The sequence below is a fragment of the Micromesistius poutassou genome (genome assembly GCF_964030765.1).
Source record: "Micromesistius poutassou genome assembly, chromosome: 5".
Classification (NCBI taxonomy): domain Eukaryota; kingdom Metazoa; phylum Chordata; class Actinopteri; order Gadiformes; family Gadidae; genus Micromesistius; species Micromesistius poutassou.
In genome coordinates this window covers 2,070,834-2,087,237 of record NC_140275.1, presented here as the reverse complement: position 1 = coordinate 2,087,237, position 16,404 = coordinate 2,070,834, and the positions used below count along the sequence as shown (strand labels likewise).

The 16,404-nt window shown below is 48.7% G+C and overlaps 1 pseudogene across 1 annotated transcript in view; it reads left to right on the top strand.

Annotated features, from left to right (window-relative positions):
• LOC311343942 overlaps positions 1–13,573 on the top strand; it is an 80,763-nt pseudogene extending 67,190 nt beyond the window's left edge. Inside the window, exons 5-6 of the transcript in view lie at positions 13,156–13,206; positions 13,487–13,573. The product of the transcript in view is annotated as an uncharacterized misc_RNA (transcript). The remainder of the gene's footprint in view (positions 1–13,155; positions 13,207–13,486) is intronic.
• The last annotated feature ends 2,831 nt before the right edge of the window (positions 13,574–16,404 follow it).

The window sequence follows — 16,404 nt, the reverse complement described above, 5'->3', positions numbered from 1 at the left end:
AAATACATTTATAAAAAACACAAATATTGAATTAAGTGCGTTTCTTTTACAGTCAGCTGCTTTTCTTTGGAGGCTTGTTTAAGGCGCAGTTCTACGCATCCCACCTTCATTAAAGTTCATGAGGCTGAACGGCACAGTGATAGCACTGTCTTCAGCGGGCTGGATCGGCCATAGCTGGGCGCCCCCAAACAAGAGCATGAAGGGGCTGGGAGCATCCCGACTCTAGCATTCCTCCCGAGGGAGGAATCATCTTTATTTGAATAGCTCTCTGCTAAGTTTAAATGAGATTATCAACACAAACACAATATGACTTGATTGTTGATTGCAAAAGCGCTATGTTTGCAGAAGGGGAGGGGAAAAGTGCCAACGAAACACAAAAAGGGGGGCCTGAGATATCTTATAACAGTGTGTCTCTAGACTACTGCTGGGTGTCATGGATGTCGACTGAATATAAACAACACTTCTAATTGGATTCAACAAATCCTTAGTTTGCTGTTGCCTGCGGGGCGTCCTGAATGGATAACTTAAAAATACAAACAAAATACAAGACGGTTGTTCAAACGTGTATCAGCGTGGGGTTTGATTACTTGCGGTGAACAAATACTGAATAAGACTGAATCCCTGCGTGTCCACGGATAGTCTTTTTGAGGGCTTTTCCTCGCCGTGCGTCTCCGTTTGTCTTGACAAAGGTTGTCATAAACTGTGTAAAGATAACTACATGGAACCATGACAATGTCAGCCCGGCTGCATGTGTACTCTGCACTTCGAGGATCAAACTGCAGTGTGAGAAGCTTGTGATTACAACGGTCGCGGTGGCACAGTTTGCTCATGAATGAAGAATGAGGACCGGAAAAAAACAAAAGTACCCTCAGCAACTCACCTCTTCCCTGGCTAAGGGTCCACGAGCCCCACACCAGCTGAGTGCGTACACTAGCCACCATTATCGCCCGGTGCTCTGGCCTCTCGCCGCTTGCCTGTTCTTTTTCATCAAGACTAATGCGTAGCATCTGATGCTCACAGATAACTCTGCGGCTGCCCTAAAAACGTCAGTGCTGCACTGCCCCGTCTCCCCGGGGCGCCGTCCTCCCTGCTGCCATTGACACAGAGGCACGGCCTCCTGGAACACCACCCTCTGTCACCGCACCACCACCTCTCATCTCTCCACCATCGCCTGTAACCCCACTAGCAATGTCTTTTGTCACCCTCCCCCACCTCCTCCTCCACCACCACCACCACCTCTCTCCCCCCTCCTTCACCACTAACTCTCTCCACCATCCCCCATCATCTGTAACCCCACCAACAGCTTCTTTCGTCACCCTCCCCCTCCTCCACCATCTCTATCCACCCTTTTCTCCTCCACCAGCACCATCTATCTCCATCCCCCCCTCCTCCTCCCTTCCTCCACCAACCCCTGCTCCACCTCCTCCACCAATCCCTGCTCCACCTCCTCCACCAATCCCTGCTCCTCCTCCTCCACCAATCCCTGCTCCTCCTCCTCCACCAATCCCTGTTCCTCCTCCTCCACCAGCACCATCTCTATCCACCCTTTCCTCCTCCACCAACACTATCTCTCTCCTCCCTCCCCATCATAACCACCATCTCCCTCCACCCTCCTCCTCCTCCACCATCTCTCTCCACCCTCCCCATCATAACCACCATCTCCCTCCACCCTCCTCCTCCACCACCATCTCTCTCCACCCTCCCCACCACCACCACCAAACTGTTAACTTCTAATGGTAGCGAAGGCCTTCCCAGCTTACGAATCGCTAATAAATAAATAAAAGGGGTTTGTTTTGTTCCTAGGCTTCTCTCAGAGGCGGAAGACATGATCAAGCTGTGTGCTTGACAAGGCCTGTGCCTGATGAAACCCTGGCTCTGTGTCGCTCTCCGTGGTCCGTGTGGAAATCACACAGTCGCTATGCACAACACTCAGCGTCGTGTGAGGGAGGGCTGGGAGCGAGGCAGGCAAGTGCAGTGTGAAGCACTGCACCAAGGCTGGGACACACCCAACACGACACCTGGAAACCAACTCTGAACGAACCAAGGACAGGGAGAGCCGAACGGCAGAGGAGAAACGAGACAAAGGGAAGACATCCAACGCTGAGCTAGCAGAGCTTCACTTCATCAGTACGATACTTGATGTCATTGTTTGATCAGAGCGAGCCAAGCCTGGCTGACTCGCCCCTGATGTGCAAGTGGTTTGGGACACTTGGCTGGTTTTTGCGTGTGTATATTTCTCTTTGTTTGTATGTGTGTGTGTGTGTGTGTGTGTGTGTGTGTGTGTGTTGGGGGGAGGGGTGCAGTAGTGCACGTTACGTCTTTGGACATTTGTGTGCGGTGTGTGTGTGTGTGTGTGTGTGTGCGTGTGCACATGCGTGTGTCTGCGTGTCCGCATGCTTGTGTTTGTGCGTGCACTTGTGTGTGCAGCCACTACTGGCGAGGCGGCAACATGGCCGAGGTAGATAGTGTCCTCACAGGCGTAAGGAGGGGCAGTTAAGGGAAGTGGAGGCAGAGAGTGGATCTGCAGAGCCGCCCCTGTGGTCCTGAGTTATCTGCTCCTCGCTGGACACTCCCTCAGGACTGGCTGTGATGCAGACACTATATTGCTGTTTGCTCTGTCTTGCTTTCTGCTGCTGCTCCTCCTCCGCTCTGCGCCTTGGCTTTCTCCTCCTCTGTGCATCCCTTTTTTGCTCCTCGCTTGTCCCTTTTTTCTGTTTAATGCCTTTCTTCCACCCTCCCCCCCCCCCCCCCCCACTTCCCTCTCCTCGTCTCTATAAGTCTCAAAGTCCCTCTCACTCTCCTTCTTGCCATCAATGCAACTCACACACTCTCTCTCTCTCTCTCTCTCTCTCTCTCTCTCTCTCCCTCTGCAACTGCTCTTTCATATCATTCTCATCTCAGCCCCTTCAATATAAGCTGTTGAGGGATCTGGCCTGTAGGGTCTGTGTGTGCCTCTTAATTGTACATACACTACCCCCTACAGTAGCTTATATGAGAGCTTTACTCCTTCAGCTCGTCCAGGGTGTCCCTGGCCAGGCTCCCTGACTAGAGGAGATACGGCGTTGGTGAACCACTGGGCTGGGTTTGATTTGACATTTTACAGCCAATTGATCCAAGTTACAAAGCAATGCTAATTTGATTTGCCGGAGGAATTACTGATTTTCTATTGCGTCCAATAGGAATCATTAGTCATGAAATTCACTAAATATTGGATTATATGGTGACTGGTGTGAAAGACTGCATACCTTGAAGAAGGGATTTCCTCCGCAGAGTGAAGATACTATGTGGGGAGTATTTTAGGACCAGCGGGAAGATGTCGTGATACGATTCTGATTCAGCTTTTTTATTCCCTAGCATTACATAACTACAATCGTTGTATAACAGTCACACTAGTCATACTGTCCGTGGTTGTCAATGGAAAGGTGGTAACTCTAGTCAAACATCTTTAGGCACATTCACTGTAGTGCTAAACCTGCTAAACCTATTGAGCCTAATTCGCATTCCAGAAGGCGCATTACAATAATGGGCCCCGTCGTCTCAGTGTAATTTACACTGACGGCATAATTCAAGTAAATATCAAGTGCAAATGTCTGCTGTGACTGGCTCTAACCTGATCCGACCACCCCGGCTCCTGAGGTGTGTGAAAGGTCTCCTCCTCTAACAGGGTGACCTCTACAGGACACGCCCCTATCATGTGATGTGATGCAGCACGGTGCAGGACGCTGTGTGATGAGCTGTCTGAACGAGGGGAGAACACTCCCTCTCCTCAGAGCTGCAGAAACATTTATATCTGAATGAGGCCTCGCCAGCCAAGCCGCACGCTGCGATCAAATACCCCTGAGACGGAGTCCGCACTAATTAAAGCAAAACAGCGGCGGGTGATTCCTGGAGATGCAACGTGATACCTTCACCACAGCCCTGTCTCTGGAGCCCAGACTCTCCTCCCTCCTTCCTCATCAACACTAATGCAATGACTCCGTCGCAGGGCACCCCGTCTCCATAAGTGTTAATGCTGAGCTCTGTCGGAGAGATCAACTCCACCTTCCCCGCCTCCACCTCCACCTCCACCTCCCACCCACACCCCTGCCAGTGTTCAGCAGCACCCAGAGGTGTTGAGCCTGTTCTTCTTGAGACAGAATGTTCCGCTCGGCTGTCACAAGCTGTTGAAGCAAATTCACTTTTTAAAGTTTCATGTCCACGCAGCTCTGGCGCTAAGAGCCATCATGTCGGATAATCCTTTTAAGGGATATTCGTTATGTATTAAAGACTGTGTCGCTTCCCCGCGCCGGCTCCAAGTAATACAAAAAGAAGTCTCCCCGTAGTACGTTGACCGGGCGCTCAGAAGGGAATACTATGGGGATGTACGTTGAAATATGTGTTCCGATATCTGTGTCAGACATTGATGCCATTGGCCTACATCTCAAAATGCTATCAGAGGTTTGCATCCAACCCAGCAGAGTCTGAAGGGATTGGACCAGCACTAATATTATAAACCCAGCCACTCCTCTGGAGTTAACGAGCTAGTCTACGTAGCAGCAAATACAGTTCAACAAACACTTTCTCCTACAGTGTTGTTTATATTCCATGAAACTTGGCTTTGCTTTAAGTTCTTAAAGTCAGTCGTGGAAATGAGTGGGAGCCCATTTCCCAGTGCCTCCGAGTCTGATCGATGGTCATTTGACGGTGAGGATTCCCCTTCTCCAGTGTGGTTCCTTCTCGTACTGAAACTCTGCTGCACACCTCCAGAGTGGTATCAATTTGAGCGGCAGCAGCAGCTCTGCGGGGCCCCCCGCTCCGCTTCCCAGCGCAGGCCGCAGCGGTGTCGGCCAGTGAGTGTGAAGCAGTGGCTGTAGAGCCATGTTGAATTCATGGCACAGTAGCAGAGGATTGTCTTCGCTCTAACTGTACACCAGCAGGGGGTCACACACACACACACACACACAATATGATGTCTCACACATGTGTGCACGCACACACGCACACATCTCTTATTCTGTACTACTACAAGAAGGAAGTGTTGAAACATCTTTCTTCTTCATAAAATTATTTTGATTTTAAAACAAAAGGAATATATTTGAAATATATTGGTTTCCTTCCCCCAAATTCAAACTGAACCGGTGGTTCTCTCTGATTTCAGGTTAAGTAACAGAGTAGCAACCTAGTCTGAACATTAATTCATGTACAGTGTACGTAGCATGTATATGTGTGTGTGTGTGTGTGTGTGTGTGTGTGTGTGTGTGTGTGTGTGTGTGTGTGTGTGTGTGTGTGTGTGTGATGTGTTAATGTTCAGTTCATTAACAGTTTTTTTAGAAACTGAAGAAAAACTGTATTCTGTGCTTATCTTTTAAAATGAATCCTCTCCATTACCTGCTGCCCATCACTACAATCTCAAATTGTTGTGGATATTATTTGTACACCTGTTTAATTCATCACAACTAAGGCAGTAACTATATTTAATAAATATGTCATCTGGATCTAAGCATCAATTCAGAATGTCACAAAATCTGTGAAAAAAGTTCAAGTTCAAGTTCTTTAGTTAAAAATATGTTACGTTCAGTTAAAAGTTCATAGAAAAATGAACTAGTTCTTTTGAACTAGTTCATGCACAACACTGGACACCCAGCCCCCCAGGGAAGGCGGTAATGCCTGCTTTACTCCCCCCTCTCCCCCCTAGAGCCCGGGTAGTGCCAATAAATTGTGTGCAGTGAAGAAAGTCATTAAAATGCCAATCAATGATTCTTAATTACTAGGTATTGTGTTGAACGATCGGGTCTCTGGACCTTAGTGTCTGTGTCAAACACTCAGGGACCAGAATCCCTCGCCAAAGATGCACTCCTCCATTTGGTTGGTGGGGGAAAGCTCCAGACATGGCATTCAGACATGGGGTGGCATGTGGCTCAGGATGTAGAGTGGGTTGGCTGGTAAACGGAAGATTTCTAGTTCGATCCCCGGCTCCTCCTAGCCGAGCTGTCCCTGAGCGAGGTGTCCCTGAGCGAGACGCCTCACCCTGACTCCTCCCGACGAGCTGGCTGTCGCCTGGCATGGATGACACCGCCATCGGTGCGTGAATGTGTGCATGAATGGGTGAATATTATAAATATTTTAAAGCCCTTTGAGTGCCCATTGGTTGGAAAAGCGCTGTATAAATGCAGTCCATTTATCATTTACAATCATCTGGTAAGACTGAAGAGGGTGCAATTGGATGCCTCCAAACCGCCTCAACAACAGTGAGAGAGTGAGTTGTATGCGTTGTATTGGAGTCGCTTAGAGCAACTACAAGTAGATTTGACTTCATTAAGTACCTAGCGCTAAGCCTCGATCGGAGAATGAATTGTGTTGATGCGATATGAATCTGATTATTGCAAGTGTAAGAGGAGTGAGTCCATATTCACTCGCAATTCAAAGAGGGGAATTTGATGAGCCGAATAGACAGCAGGATAATTAGCTGCGATATCTTCCAGGTGCGATGTGCAGCGTGCAGTTTGGCTTTGATGACCTGTTTATTATCAGGTTAGAGGCAGCAAAGTGAATTGGCGGATTGTTATTAGATTCATTAGCTTCTAATTGGCTGTACTATCATTTTGCTATTGTTTATTTATGCATTCATGTATTATCTATCCACCTGTCATTCCTGAAGAACCGCGCTGGGAAGGTGCCAGTGCATGAGATTCTGTGCGGAGGTTATGACCACCCCCACCTCCACCACCACCACCACCGCCACCTACCCCACCTTCACTATCTCCACCCACCTCCATCACCACTACCTCCACCACCAACTCTTCGACCACCACCACCTCCACCTACCCCACCTTCACCACCACCTACCCCACCTTCACCACCACCTCCTCTAGATGTAGTAGCCTATAGAATGCGGATACTCTGCATACTACATACTGCATACTCTGCACAATTTAATGTAACTGCCCATTAAAGGCTTTTTAACTGCGCATCCACAGGAGTGCCAGGCCCTGGATTCATTATGATCACCTTACTTTGTGCTTAAAACGTCCCTCTCCTTTTTCCAAGCAACACTAATCATTGTTTCATAACCATGATGCAGATGGGACTGCGTTGGAGATGAGTTCCGCTGGAGTTGAGCGTTGGAGCCAAACATAGCGTTGGGGCTTCCCTTATTCAGAGCATTTCAACTTTGACCTTGACTCTGACTCTGAAGCAACTATGAAGCTCTGACTCTGAAGCAATCAGATCACAGCGTTGCTTGACGTTCTAAAACCCATGGAATCTAAACGCACACGGCTTTCTTCATTTGTAAACCTAAATACATTTTTCCATGGTTTTCGGAGTGAAAGACGTGGAACTCCAGTCTTATTGGTGGCTATATTCTGGAACGTCGACCCAGCCTCCAACATTTTGCTGGGCTTACTTCAGGAAAATGATGTTTGATCCAAATGTAGTGGCCATCTCCCACTCTGCTTAGCCATAGAGCCACAGCGAGTCAAAACAGACACAGATATCCATGGAGACTAAATAAACAGCCAATAAACATGCAAGCTGCTACGATGTCTAGACGGGAGCTTCTCCTCCAGCTGGCTGCAGTGGAGAGAGAATCCTCTTGGAGGGCACCTCAGTGGGGTTTGGCCGTCCTGAGAGGAGAACCCTCCATTAGACCGCTCTATCCGGTTAAGATCTGCCATTACTTACCTCTCAAAGAAGGCAATGAAATTGGTGGATGTTAGACCAGCGAGCATGGAGTAAGGTTTGACGCCCAGACCTTCTTCAGAGATTGGTTCAGACCCCAGCTGTGTCCCTCACCCCCTAACCCCCTCCACCAGCCTGAGGATGGAGACTCCACACTGAGGCTCCCCTCAGCCTCCACAGCTTCAGAGCACATAATGAAAACAACAAGGAGCGAATGAAGCAACGCAGCCTGGATGAGTCACACATGCAGCCATACGTTAGAAGCAATTTTGGCAGAATTAATTTATTCGATAACTGCTTACTATCCAGTGTGAAGTGTACGTTGTTCGACACATTGGGTATTCCACACGCTGAAGGCTTACTCCTTTGGGGCATGACAATCAATCTTACCTTATTTTAATAGCACTAGTATCCTTCTTCTCCCTCTAGTATTCTTCTAATTAATATAACACGCACCAACACACACTCACACAAATCGCATGCACATCAACGCACAAACATTATGCGGAAACAGGCAACGCACGCACACAATTCAACCCAGAAGTACTTTTGGGTGTCGTACCCTCGTTAGACACATGTTTGGAAACATCACACTGCGCACTACTTACACGCTGATTAATGGTGGCAGTTATCGTCGGTGCCAGGAAGTCAGCCTCAAGTGCCATAATCACACTTGGCCAAAGGCAGAGGTTAAACTCCGATTTAGAGCGGGGCAGAGAACACTATCACGAGTGGGGATTGGATCTGACAGCCAAGAGTCACAGAGTCAAGTGAATGATGATGGGGAGGGGGGTGAGGGGGCAAGTGTGTGAACACTGTGCTTAGTAACAAGCTATTTAAAAGACGCTGTGACCAATCAGAAACTCTATCAGCGCAGCCATCATTGGGGAAAGAAAATATTAAATCAGCCTAACAATGGCGTGGGTGTGTTTTGCCGCTTCGGCGAGGTCGTCAGTGAAAGGGTTGGAGGATATGAGTGAAAAGAGCCCCAGAGAGACATGCTGGAACACTGAGTGAAGCTTTGAGTTTGGTCAGTTCAAGGTCTTGAGTGGTTCTATGAAGAGCAAGCCATGTCCTAATGGACTGTATCTTTCACCACTTTTGCGCCGTGTATTAGGGTCGGTTTAGGACGAGTCATTCCAAACTAAAAAAAGATCAGTAACCCAAGAACCTGTACTCTGCCGGGGGAGAATATATCAATGTCCAAAAACAGGCTGTGCCAGCGAGAGACTGAGGAAGTCAGAGGCAGAGTTTTACAGAGAATTAGGCAAGGTCAGAGGAACGATGCGGGCCTGTTTGGCTGGCTGTATTCTCCGGGGCTCGATGAATGCACAAACTTTTTCAAACTCAACAATAACACTAATAAGCACAGAAAGTGCCAGGGGAGAATCCGGCAGAGGAGGTCTTGGGAGGAAACTGATAAACGCCTATCAAGAAATTGTTGAATTATTTATCGACTCGCCTCCACTGTCATTTAGTTTGGCTATAAATGAAATCTAATTGAACCACAGAAGAAATTCAATCAAAAGCACCCCCCCCCCACACACACACACACACCCCACTGAGAGACAGGAAGAGAATCAAGCTTTCTTTTGTTGGCGGGGGAGTTTTCTTCTATCTTAACCGAAGCCCATCGGCAAACTGTAATTCGAAAATTATCAAATGATCCAACAGCGTCGGATTCTCGGAACATAATCACTCCAAATTGAGTCTGTGTCAATCAGTCTCGGTTCCCATCGCTCAACGGTGGTTTCAATCATCTGATCTCCCTCACTCCGCGGAATCCATCACACAAGGGAACGGGAGAACAAAACCCCACAGAACTGACATTCAGGAGATAATATATTTCTAGTATAATGCTCCACATCATCACAATTGATCAAGGTGGATCTCCATTTGGCACATCACTGATTCTGTTTGGTTCTGTTTCATCACGCGGTGCAGCACTAGATTCAGTATGATGCAATAGCAGAGGAGGCTGACACCACTGGAACGCCCAACGTCCAGCAGGAGCACTCAGCCTCCCCCCTCTCCCCCTCTCCCCCTCTCCCCGCCTGACATCCCACCCTGCCTGTCAAAAAAATCATTCCTCTTTGATTGTTTTTTTCCCATGACAAATTTATTTCAGAGCTCATCACATCCCCGGTAAACCGGGGCATACTGCTATTTTAATTAAATAGCAACGAGACAGCTCAATCAGAAGCGGGGAAATAAACGCCATTCATTCATTTTGAAACTCAATGGAGGCTAATCAAATGTTCCCATCATCGTGTAACTTAATATCTTCGCTCTGGAAAAACTGTTGGCTCGTGAGCTAGCATCCCTCGATGAGAGAAGCTGGTGAAGATACTAATGTTATCATAGCAGTTCAGATACTTTTCTCTCTCTCTCTCTCGCGCTCTCTCTCTCCCTCTCTCTCTAGCTCTCTCTCTTTCTCTCAACAGCATTGGCACACTTATCATGTCATGTGTTGAAGCCACTTGCTGACACCGTGTGAAAGCATTCTCAGAGAGAGCGCGGTCATCCATTACCTCGTGTTCCTGGTGAGAAAATGGCCCTGCCGAAGAAACTGATGGCCGTCGTGATATTTCAAAAGGTTACACTGCATCTTGTTGGCCGATTGTTTCCAGTGGATTTATATTTGTTTAAAGGGGGGTTGTGGCTGTCAGCGATAACAAATGCGCTGACAAATAGCCGGGCAGCGTGCCATTTGGAATTCATTTAGCATGACAAGGTGGAGATAAACCCGCCTCCCACCCCAGCGTCTCCCCACAGCGCTCGGTAAATCACAGAAACCCCCCCCTACGCCGACGAGCTGCGAGTGGAGAGAGGGGAGCGGGGCGACGCTGAAGGACAGGCTGGGGGGGGGGGACGGGGGTGGCGGGGGGTGGTTGTTTGAAGACGCGGCCCCGGGATACTTCACAGCTCCCTTTACTGTCCTTTGAAAGAGTTAGTCACCACCGCGATGGAGCGCGACGCAGGGAGGGATGCCAATATACCCCGGAACGACTTTCAGGTTGTTTTTGCGTGTTCTTCTGAATAGCTAGCTGAATAGCTGAATAGCACGGTTCATCGCGAGGCTACCGCCGTATCGGGGCTGATGAACCAGGGGCCGACTTGAAGGGGTGATGTGTGTAGAATTGAGTGGCATCGGGCGGAACGGACTTGGCGGAAATGTATTTGAATATTCATTATTATTATCATTATTCAGTATGTTTTATTAACGTATAATCCCGTGGATATAACAATCAAGTTAACTCTAGTATGAGGCCTCTATATGTACATAGAGAGCGGGTGAACTATAAAAAGAGAGGACGTGTTTTAAATTAGTTAAAAATTGCCATCTTACTTGTAAGCTATAGTTTTACAAACTAAATAACTTAACACAATTTATAAATTTATCAGGGAACCTCATCACACTCTTGGCTACCTGATACGGTCGTAGACGATGACATTATTTTGGAATCACCTCCTGGCCCCTCACAGGCCACCATAGCGTCTCCTACGTCACTGGAAAGGGAGGGCTGAGGGGGAGGGATCAGTTGGTTGCAATCTGCAACCTCACCTCTAGGTGTCACTAAATCCTACACGTGCACCTTTAACCACAGCATTTACTAGACAATAAAAGCATTTATAAGTTGTAATAATTAGTATTTATGAGTATGAATCATTATTGAAAATAGTATAATTTCATGCTATCTCGCTATCATTCTTGATATTCTTGTTGACGGGAGACAATTTTTAGATAAACGAATACATGCCATGAGAAATATTCTGTAAAACAACAGTAAAAAGTCCTGATGGTGGGTGAGTTATACCGCAGTATGACTCAATGTATATTCAAGTAGTCCACAAGTAGGACTTTGTGGTTTCAAATGGACGTAAGCCATGGGATTAGGCCCGGGTTTAGCAGGAGACTAACAGTAAATTAGACAATGAACCATTCCAACGCGCCATTAAGTAGACAGTTGGGAATAAGGACCAAGACAATTATGCTAATTGCGATGCTAAATCCAATCTTTAATTCAAATCCCATTAGACCTATGTCATCACCGTGCTCTAACTATGTCAGCCTGGATGGGAGTGTGATGTGAGTGTGGATTTGTGATCCACTCACTGTTTAAAGCGTCTGTAAGATCTGCGAGGAGCTGTGATGTGGAGGCGATGAAGCCGATTCCAGCGTGAACAATGCAAAGTGTCTGCGAACAATAGAGGCTCGGCAGTCCTTGTCATGTAACACTAAACGAGAAGCGCTTGAGGAGGGTCTTAAAGCTGTTTAGATGGGAAACAGTGATTACAGACAACATCGTCTCTCTCTCTGAAAGACTAAGCTGGTAATAAGTCAAAGACAGGGGAAAAACAAAAGCACCGAATGAGGCCACACAGAAGAAACCAGAGGGAGCCGACGATTCTGGTTGGCTCATGAGCTCGCCCGAGTGGACCATTCACAAGCGGGCTTTCATTTTCGTCGCCCACGTCGTTTTCTGTTTTGTTTACCTCAGCCGGGTCGGTCGACAACAATAGACTTTGTGGAGGTTACTCCCGAGAGTTTCATGTAGGGCAAGGGTAGAGGCCCGGCGTGTTTCCAGCGCTGAGTGGCAGGCCGGCACAATGCTCTGCCGCACTCAGCGTTTCAGCAGCCCGGGCATGTGGCCTTGATTTAGGTGAACTGGCACATCCCATTTATATTCAAGCAATCAGCCATCGCTCACAGAGGGACACACACTCACACACGTGCACGCACACACACACACACACACACGCACACACATGCACGCGCACACACACACACACACACGCACACACACGCATGCACACACACATTCACGCACTCCAACACACACACACACACGCATGCACACACACGCCTCTTCCCTTTCTACCTTTATGTCGCCAGCTCTTCAAGGCATCAACACTACTAAGCTGAGACGAATGACCGAGCGGGGCGAGCGAGGGGACGAGAGGAGGAGGAGGGAGCCGTAGAGGGACTAGGGAGAGAACAAGGGAAAATCATAGAGCGAGAGATGGACAGAGTCAGTGTGAGAGAGACAAAAAGAGAGGGGACTAAGCCAGAGAGAGAGACAGACAGACGGAGACAGAGAGTGAGACAGCGTGAGAGAGACAAATAGAGAGAGGACTGAGCGCAAGAGAGAGGCCATATATCAGACGGCTAGAGAGAGAGAGACAGAGTGAGAGAGACAAATAGAGAGGTGACTGTGAGCGAGAGAGGGTCGAATCAGACGGCCAGAGAGAGACAGACAGACAGACGGAGACGGAGAGAGAGACAGTGTGAGAGAGGGGACAGAGTGAGAGAGAGGGTCGAATCGGACGGCCAGGGAGAGACAGACAGACAGACGGAGCGAGGGAGAGGCCGAAACAGAGAGGGAGATCTGATCCCCCTCCAGCTGTTTAATCCAAGCCAGCAGCCAGTGAGTCAGGATGCTGGTAGCAGCTGTGTGGTGACCACTCCCTCCCCCCCCCCCCCCCCCCACTAAGCCCCACGCCATCTTCATCACCATCATCATGACCATCATGTACGCTGTTAGGGTGAGGCTGCATCCTGCCTCAGGGTCTCCCGCACAGCACGCACACACATCAACCCACGGCCACCAAACTGTATTCAGGTGTTGTTGTGCTCGGCTTGCGCACGCACCACCAGTCACCATGGCGGACACAAAGTAAATACGTAAGCAAACCGTATCAAGCAGGCACTCATCTCGGAGCAGTTCTCAACCGGTCGATTTTTTTATACAGTTTTATTTTGTTTTCCGATTCAATTTTGAGCTCTGACAAAATGGCTGAGGTCCGGCCCTCGGTGACCCCCTAGCTGGCTGGGGGCGTGCTCATCACCGGCGCGGCCCCCATGACCGACGCTGTCCTTCTCGCCACGGTGTCGCCCTTCACCTCTCCATGACGGGCGTACCTACAAACTGCCAGGGAGCTAAAACAACCGCAGAGGACTTAGGAAGTAAAGTTCCTCTGGAATTCTGCCAACCGTCCGTCTGTGCTGCAGTTGGGATTTGGAAAAAGAAAAGTGAATGTTGTACATCGTCAAACATGAAAAGGGCCAAGTACACACACACACACTATTTATAGATGATGGAGTCAACATAAGGAGAGATGAGGCTGGGATACTCCAACTATATTATTACTGGAGGAGCACCCTGGATACAGAACGCAATTAAGAGATCCTCAGTGCTCCCACAGCAGCTTTGGTAGTGAGTAGTTTATATATATACCGTATACATGTATATATATATAATTATGAGTACATTTCCCCTGCTCAGTAGCACATGAAAGAAAGTTTTTTCGTATTTTTTTATTGACAGTTTTATAAACTGCAACGCACAAAACAACAACATATGGCGTCCTGTGGACATCGTCTCTGGATCAACACACACACACACGCACGCACGCACGCACACTCACACGCACACACATACCCAAACACAGACACACACACGCTTAGACACACACAATCACACACACACACACACACACACACACACTCGCACACAGACACACACACACACACACACACACACTCACGTTGGCCCCTCAGAGACCTCTCCTGCTGCTTCCTCCCGTGACCGTCAGTACAGCAGCAGGACGGCTGCTCTCCTTCCTATGGAGAGCCGATGTGGGGAAGCCATTAGCTGTCAGCAGCGTAATGTTGTGCTGTCGGGTGACTAACGTAACACGCGACGGTCGGCCGGGCGACCCCTCACAAGGCCGGCCACGCCGCTGCATGTCAGGGGGCTAAAGTGCTGCTCCGAGTGCTTCTTCTGCCCAGCGTGTGAGGGCCTCGGACGGGCAGCCACCACGTCCACCGTCCACCTGAATAACAACACCTCCAACACCACCGCCTCACGTGGAACGGATAACAGATCAGCCTCTTGGAGATGGGTTATTGTGGTGGAGTGCCGGGGAAGATAGAAGCTATTCCATTAAGATGATATTGAAATTAGAGGAAATTAAATACCTGCACGTATATAATATATATATATAAATCCCTTCATCTGCCGGGGTGATTATACATGGTGCTCAGCTGGTGTACAGCCTACAGTCTACTGGGGGTGAGCGTCTAATAATCATGTCGTTGTCCAGCTGGAAGCGGCTCTGTTAAGGGTGATAACTGGGGAGAGGAGGACCCATCCCCCCATCTCTATAGGTGGCTGGCTGTAGATGAAGCTTTATGTGCACCGGTGCCGAATGAAGCCTCCCATGGCCAACGCGATAGCCCCCGTCCCTCAGTACCTCCGCCTCCTCTTAGTTTATTATTTGTACTTTTTAAAAATGACATTCCCACACCTCTGAGGCAAGGCACTTAGGCAGCTGAGTCTCCCCGCTTTGGAAATTTGACAATTTTCTTCCGAGCCAAAGTATCTTAATAGTTCAGCGAGACCTTCCAATCACTGCGAGTATGTGTTTTGAAAAGGGACTGTAATGAGCCTGATCCGAAGTGCCATCGATTCCCAGCAGGATCAGGGTAAGAGCCGATTTGCAGAGCCGACCGCGCTACGCTGCCTGAGCTGGCTCCGTCCTCCGTCCTCCGTCTCGTCCGCGGTCAAACCTCCAGGCGTCCATGTGTTTGTGTTTGTGTTGGGTAACGAGCTATGCCTACAAGTACAGCCAATGTTTACTATCATTATTATTTTAATTCATGTTTATTTAAAGTCCAATTGTGCTGTGTGTTTGATTTAAATGGTGTCAGACAGTCCTATGCGGGATGGTTCACAAAAACATGGCGCCCAGAACACTTTACATACTGTGGTTTGTTTGTTTGTTTGTGTGTGCGTTTGCATGTGTGTGTGCGTGTGAGGGTGCGTGTGCGCGTGCGTTTGCATGTGTATATGTGTGTGTGCATGCGTATGTGCGTGTGTGTGTGTGTGTATGTGTGCGAGCGTGCGTGTGTGTGTGTGTTTGTGCTTTTAAGTGTGCATATGTGTGTGTGTGGCCGTGCGTGTGTGTGGACATGCGTGCGTGTGTTTGCGGGGGACCACACCTCTTCCACTACGAGGGTGTCGCAGACCAGACCATCAGCACACACGGTCTATCACAGAGGAGAGGTGAGGAGTGAAACCATCCAATTAGAGAGCGGGGATATGGAAGCCATGTTGGTACGTGAGCCAGGTGGCGAACAAGACCAGGCCAGGAGACCGGTCTCGTGTGACCAGTCCCACGGGATCTTCACCACAAGGAGTCTTTCACTGCCACACTCGGAAGAAATGTGACAGAATGAAGATGTCTACCCTTCAGATGTCGAGGCTGAGATTTAAATGAAACGATTAATTAATTCTTAGTCGTGGTGTACATCTGTTCTTCTGCGATCAAGGTTGGGGGCGGTTTAAGCGAAGCAGCCATTGTTTACGTGTCTGAAGTCTTTTTATCTCAGCTCTTTATCTGCCTCCTCCTCTGTCTACGCTGCTTCTCTTCTGCCCCCTGTTACCAATATTTATCTCCACTCTCTCCTCCCGCTTGTTTTCCACTGCCTGTTCAACCACTCTTCCCTCACTCCCTCCTCCCCATTCCTATACCCTTTCCTCTCCAATGGCCTGCCTCCTTGCGTCTCTCTCTCTCTCTCTCTCTCTCTCTCTCTCTCTCTCTCTCTCTCTCTCTCTCTCTCTCTCTCTCTCTCTCTCTCTCTCTCTCTCTCTCTCTCTCTCTCTCTCTCTCTCTCTCTCTCTCTCTCTCTCTCTCTCTCTCTCTCTCTCTCTCTCTCTCTCTCCCTTTCTTTCTTTCTTT